The following is a 7,501-nucleotide window of genomic DNA, read 5'->3' as shown; positions in this document are numbered from 1 at the left end:
ATCTGCAGGAACCTATGATTGAACTGACGGTAGGAGGAACTTCTTTACCATTTATGGTTGACACTGGAGCTCGTCACTCCACCATTATGACATTGCCACCTGATAGTTCCCTCACCGCCTAAGGCATTTCATTAGTTGGATTCAAGGGAGAAGAAACTATCCTGCATATGACAACTCCTGTACACACCCAGTGTTTCACATTAACTTTGCTTCACTCCTTTGTGTACGCACCAAACTGTCCAGTGAATCTTTTGGGAAGAGATCTTCTCATAAGGACTGCTCCGTTGATCCAGTGTAGCCCGGACGGGCTCACTCTTCAGTTTCCAGATGGACATACTTATTACTGCGCTGGTGACTCCGCCTCCAACGTCTCCACCCACTCAAAAAGAGAATTTTTGGACTCTTTGGTCTTGGGTTTGTAATCTCAGATCGTATGATATGGTATCTGACTGTATGCATTGCACCCTTTTCTATGACAGATATGGTGATGAGATGTACAGTGAAGCGTTCCGACCAATTGAACACCTGGGAGTTGCGTGCGGGTGATCTGTTTGCAGGCAAACCCGGTGTGGCTTATTCAGTTGCTCTGACTGAAGAACAATCACAATGGTATAGGATGGCAAATCCTCCTGATCCATCTATGCCTCCGTGTCATCCTCATGTTTCACTGATGGTGTCATCCCAGCACACGGCGAAAGATTTGGGTCTATTTCTCCTGTCTTGCACACAAGCAACTGATTGGCAACCCTCTTTACATACAGACTTGCTGTATTCCAAATCTCTTGATCCCTATTAGATTAAATCTGATTTATTCGCATCCATGTCTGTTTTTGGACCAACATCATGGAAGAGAAACATCTGACAGTGAGCTTGCTGGTGACATATTGCAATCCTATCCTTACCTACTACACTGTGGTCTACTTTTTTTTTTTTCTGGAGAGCTCAGTATTGTTCATTCGGTAATTTTACCGATTTGACATGTCATCATGATTGCTCTTTTTTTCTCTCTTTTTTTTGTATGTGGGTGAGTATGTGCGTGCGTGCAAATGTGTGTGTATTCATTAGTTCACCTAAAACCTATTTAAAAAATCCCATACCGTTCACCTAAACCGAACACTTCCAGTCGTGAGGCCGTCAGGAGACCCGAGGAGGGACCAAAGAAAAGAAAGGAAAGTGAAATCCAGCACCGTTCAGACACCACCCACCAGGCCACCAACCAGAGTCCTTCACCAACCCCAGAGACATCTAAATTCCAACAAATCAGGGAGACCTCTAGAGACCAAATGAGAGACTGAGGAAAGGAAGGAAGGACAGACGAAGCAGAGTGAGATCCACAGACACCAGCCTCTACCGATTCAATGACCTGAGGAAGAAGCAGATTGTGTCTGAGTTTCGATAGATGCTGGTGTGGTGGATCTGGCATGCATCAGCCGCCAACCCCTGCCAGGACAGAGCAAGCGCTACACCTCAGGGCCCTCCAGGCCGTGGCAGCGCCAAAAGACGACCCCCGGGCCTCGCAGGGGCCACCGGCCGGGGAGCAAACCCAGGAGCAGGAGTGCCCCCCACCCCAACACGGCCCGCGCCCCCAACCCAACGGTCAACAGCCAAGCGCCCCCGCTCCCCCCACGAACCCCCCGCCATCCACCCCAACCCAGCCCCAGCCGTCCCCAAACCCCCAGACACCCTCCCACTCCCAGCACCCCCCCACCCAGCCACCACCACCCCCCCCCAAACAAGTCGACCCCCCACAACCCCACCCCCACCAACCGGCAGCCCCCCAGCCCCCGACCCCCAGATCCCGGGGTTCCCCCGCACCCAGGCATCGGCGCCGAAGAGGGGCCAGACAGCGGAGTGGAGAGGGCACCCACACCCACCCCACCCCCCACCGCGTGGAGGGACGGAACACCGGGGGCAGAAGGGGAGATGGGGGCACCGGGGGACGGGCGGCACCCCCGAACCCCAGGCCCAGCGGGGAAAGGTGTGGTCTACTGACCCTACTGATGTGGGCCTATGTAATGTTACTCCAGTAACTTTTAAAATGAAACCCGACTCCATTTGGGATCTCAGTAACTATTGAAGGGTTACTAAAAGAAGGGGTTCTTTGCAAAATTGATAGGTCTCCTATTCTCCCAGTAGAAAAGAAACATTTTTGGTAAATTTCGAATGGTACATGATCTAAGAGCTATTAATGCTGTAGTTATGACCGCTGCCCTGCCGGTGCCCAATCCTCACTCGACTCTGTCACAGATCACTCCATTACACACTCATTTTACCTGCATTGATCTTGCTAATGCATTCTTTTGTATTCCTCTTGACCCGTCTATGCAGAAGTATTTTACATTTACGTGGAATAATGAGTGTTACTCCTACACCCGTCTTCCTCAAGGTTTTGTGTTGTCTCCTGGACTTTTCAATGATTACCTTCGACAGTTGCTGTCACCTCTCCAACTTTCTCCGGATGTTCTTTTGGTGCAGTATGTGGACGACCTACTACTGGTTAATATATGAAATAAAGAATTAAAAATGTTAATAATGTCTAACACTAGCTGCACCATCCGCGGCGCCCTGCCTTCAAGCTACACAGCTCCTTTTGAGCCATCTGGCTTCAGTAGGTTTGAAGTGCTCCAGAGACAAACTCCAAATTGCCCGACCTCAGGTTTCTTTCTTGGGTCGTCTCGTCTCGTCTCGAGACATGGAACAGGTATGTCTCCGTCTCCAAAGATAACATCTTGCACCATCCCAAACCAACAAACGTCAAACAAATGTTGGCTTTTCTGGGTCTTTGCAACTATTTCAGACATCATGTTCCGGATTTTGCGTAACTGAGTCATTCTCTCAGACAATTAGTTAATGAAAAAGGAATGAAAAACCTATCACATGTTCTTTGTTGGACTCCAGCCGCTGAAAACTCTTTTGTTCTGCTTTAACAGTTCTTGTCATCAGTTGCGGCTCTTGTCATCCCTGACTACAACAAGATGTTCTTTCTGGATGCTTCTGAAAAAACCCCAGCAGTGTTTCTGCTGTTCTTTATCTGAAGGGGGAGATAGGTGAAAGACATGTTTGCCTTTATGCATCAACGCCTCTTGAAAAATATGAACAACGTCATCCTCTTTGTGCAGCCTTTGCTTCAGCATTAGCTCGCCTGATTCAGAAAACATCTCATATTGTGTTACATCACCCGCTGACAGTACGTACATCACACAGTACAGTGCAGTACGTAACCAGCCAAGTATTTACTATGACGGGGACGACAGAGAAAGATTGAATCAGTCCTGACACAACCCCACATTTTGCTTATACATGAAGGAATTAACATGGCAGAAGGCCTGTAGGAAAGGCAACCCCATTGCTGCACTCAGCGAATTTTGGAAAAAAACTCACTGAGAAAAGACCTTTACGACACACCACTGGACGACCCAGACTTGACGTTATTTACGGACGGCTGTTGTTTTAAAGGTGATAAAGGACTCCAATCAGGTTTTGCTGTAACACAAATGATAGCAACAAATTTTGACACGATAGTGGCAGAGAGACTCACAGGGCCACAGTCAGCTCAACAAGCAGAAATAGTGGCTGTAACAACTGCACTGAAGTTAGCACAAGGAAAGACTGTAAACATTTACACTGACTCCGCATATGCACATGTAGTTGTGCACACCGCCATGGCAGAATGGCAAAGAAATGACTTCATGACTGCAACAGGGATACCTATTAACTCTTTCACTGCCAGACGTTTTCAGAAACGGGTTGTCCCCACTGCCAGCCGATTTAAGCATTTTGAGTGATCTTTCAAGGTCCACAGAAAATGTTGTGTTTGGACTATGGAAACACACATACTACCAAATGAAAGATTGGACTCTCGGCTTTCATCAGAAAAAAAAAGTTTGTTTCTACCTTATTCCGTTCTTCAGTAATCAACAATAGAAAATGGTTACTTTCACCGAAATTCTCTCTTTTGAAACAAAAAACGGAGAAAAAGAGCTTTTTGTGAAACGATGTTATTTCATGCACTCTAGTGAATTGTACACTTCTTTTTGTCCATGAATGATGCCACAAACACCTAAATAGTGCTTTACTTCTGTAAAACGCTTTCACCAACAATGAAAAAGTGTTTTTTGATTGCAAAATACGTTTATTTCCATTCAACAGTGTAACAATTTGACAAAACAATTTCGCAAACTATTTACAAATGTGTGCAACTGTGGTACCACTTACAATTATGTGGATGTTTCAAATACAGTTTTCCTTTTGTAACGCTCGCCTGCGTGCAAGGAGACGCCAGGACTCGCACAACACTTTACTTTCACTTTCGCTTTGTCCGTTTTGCGTGCAAACGTTACACTTTCTTGACGGCCTTTTTTCCGGGGAATAAAAAGCAAGTAGCAGACTGTACACACTTCCTCCGATGAATATGCATTGGATTCGGGGCACTCTCCGTCGTCCGATCGAACGTCCGCCTGTGCGTGCTCGGTTGCGTTCCGCGTTACGACACCGTCATAGCCGCCGCGTCAGCGGTTCCAATTTCGCCGTCAAGCTCGGATTCACCTTCATCATCATCGAGGATCATCACCGTCGTCATCAATGTACTATTTTAGCGTTGGTCGATGCCTTTCGTCTTGTAAGTGTAGAGCTGCTTGCAAACGCTCGCCATTGCCCGTTCCCTCCTCCATCTAGCTCCATCTAACGTCTTCTACTGCCGCGTCAATGCTTTCCAACCACGGAGTCACCACCCTCATCTTCATCATCGATGATGATCATGTCATCAACAATGTGCTTTTTTAGCGATGCTTTTGGTCTTTGAAAAAAACGGCTCTGGCGTTAGCTCCTCGCGACCGGCCGCCATTTTTCCTTTGTTTTCCATTCTGATCTCCTGCTCAACGCTCTAGCTCCGCCTCTACTGACGCCCACCCGATCTTGTCAAAAGAGAGTCATCGCTGCCCTCTAGGGGCCAAAAATAGTCATTAGGCTCAAAAAACCTGCTTAAAACTTTCAGGAGAGCTCCGCAAGCCTTCCCAGCACCCGTTTCAAAAAAAAATAAAAAATCATTGGATGACGTCTTTTGACGTCATTGGCAGTGAAGCGTAGGTTTTTACTTGACGTCTTTAAACGTCAGTGGCAGTGAAAGAGTTAAACACCATCAAGACATCTTTGCGTTAAAGGATGCCTTACTACTGCCTAAAGCAGTAGCTGTGATAAAATGTAAAGGTCACTCAAAAAAGAATGATTTTGTGTCAGCAGGAAATGATTCCGTAGACAAAGCGGCAAAGGAAGCGGCGGGCTACAGCCCAACATTACAATTGATGGTGAGCGAAAGTGAATTAGGAGAAGGACAAGAAGTAACCACAGAAACAGTTAAGTTGTGGCAGGAAAAAGCAAGTCCAGAAGAAAAGAGTGGGGAGACAAAAAGATGAAGCAGGTATGTGACGGAAAGAAGGTAAATGTATTCCATCTTAGAAACAATTGAAAAATCTAATTTCTGAAGCCCATGGAACATGCCATGTAAGTGTGAAAAGAAACACTGAGACAACTACACACCTAGTGGCATCCTTTCATGAGACAAATTGTTAAAAGTAAACTGCAGGACTGCAGTGTTTGCAGCAGGCATAACGATATGCCTACATCTAAACCTCCCCAGGGCACTCACGATCCGGACGTGACTGCTCCTGGTCATTATACAACTTGCCTTAAATACATGTATAAATTACGTTCTTAATGATGTTTACAGGAGCAAACTTGTATTATTATTATTTTTAATTAAATAATTATGACTGTAATTCAACAAAAGATGCCTCTGCCAAATCTAATATTGGGGTCTAATGAACTAGGGGATAAAAGAAAAAAAAGGGGGTCTTCAAAGCAGTACATACCGTGTAGTCTGCTTGTTAAAAAATAGTGACCACCCTGCCACAAGCTACAGTTGTATACAGATCAGTGGGCCGCTGCTGCTTAAGTGGCGTAGAAGAAGAAAATTTAACAGCAGAAGAAGAGTGTCTTTCGAGTGAAAGCAAAACAAGCTCAAGGGAAACAAACTAAGGTCTCATTTTGTTTCCCGACTTGTGCAAAATAAACACATAATGGAAGGTCAGATAAAGACTCGCTTTTTGTTTTTCAATGTCTAATTTTAAGGGACGAGATATGTGAACAAAACCCGGCAGTGTGGATTCGTTGAGCTGTGAAAAATCCTTCGGCTGCCTTGTTTCGGTCAGACAGAGAAAGTCCAGTTTGTGGTCAGTCAATAAGCCGAAGTGGTCCGCTGAGTTGTTTTGCTTGACAGCGCCATTAGCCGACCAAGCTAGGCAGTCAAAAACACTCAGGTCAGCGGTCCGTGCAGGATTTTTACAGGGACAGCGAGAGGTGGACCAGATTGTTTGAATTGTTCTTGATAAGTCGTGGTGAAAGTTCCGGTGAAATCCACGGTGAATGAATCTTCTGCGGAGCAGATGAATAATCTGGTGTCTGTGTGATGAAATAGCACCGGCGGTGGTGCTGGTGGCACATTGGGCAGGAGTCGGTAAATCCAACGTAGTTCAGCGGCAGTGAACTGAAGTTTCCCTGCCGCAGTTAGATGGCAGGATTGAAACAGTCCGTGGTGCATAAAGGAGACCAGCTTCCGGGGCCACATGGCGGATGACAGACGCGACCATGGGAAGGTAAGCTAACCTTTAGGCACCCAAAACACGAGACACGCCAGCAGCGATGTATCGATAGTTGAGCGGAGAAGAGAGATCACTCTAACACTCGGTTAAAAGCAAAAGCAAATAAAATCAAGTAACAATTTTAAAACAACCACTGGGAGCTAAAAACAATAATAATAGCACCATTTAACCGGAGATCAGCGGCAGCCAGTCGCGCCAGCGTCCAATCAACAGTTTTGGAATTACATACACCATACGTACTCACGAACTTGAATCCGCACTCAGCAATGAGGCGCGGAGATCATGGAAAGATGGAAGGGGAGCTCCAACGTCTGCACAAATATTTCAAAAGTCAAAAACACACCAAGCCGTCGCAGCCAAGTCGGGTGCCCGCTGCCCCAATCAGCAAGATCACAGGCCACCAGTGACGGCGACGCAAAACAGCGGTAAACGCCGTGAGTGACTGCACGAGAAGGTCAAAGAGACTGGGTTCTAGCTACGATCCGCTTTTATACATGAGGATCACGTCATCCGGAACCCTGGAAATGCCCTTTTATGATTTCTTTCTCGAGTGACGCATGCGCGTGGGGGGATTTCCGTGCTGTTTCAGCACCGCCACCTGGCGGTCGGGAGGGACGAAATAGAACTACCAACAAGATTGGTCAAATTTTACTTTTTTTTGGTCAATTTGACAAATCTGTTTTCAGGGTGCACCCTCTGGATTGACACGTCTCATGGAATCTACCAGTCGAGATTCTGATGAGACAATTTTAACAGTTACTTTCACTAACATGCTGTCATGACTTTATAGATGATATAGAGGAAATGAAAATGTACAGTCTAGGTGGATCTACTAGGTTAAAAAA

The sequence above is a fragment of the Vanacampus margaritifer genome, chromosome 8, assembly GCF_051991255.1.
Source record: "Vanacampus margaritifer isolate UIUO_Vmar chromosome 8, RoL_Vmar_1.0, whole genome shotgun sequence".
Taxonomy (NCBI): domain Eukaryota; kingdom Metazoa; phylum Chordata; class Actinopteri; order Syngnathiformes; family Syngnathidae; genus Vanacampus; species Vanacampus margaritifer.
This window is presented reverse-complemented; position numbering follows the sequence as displayed.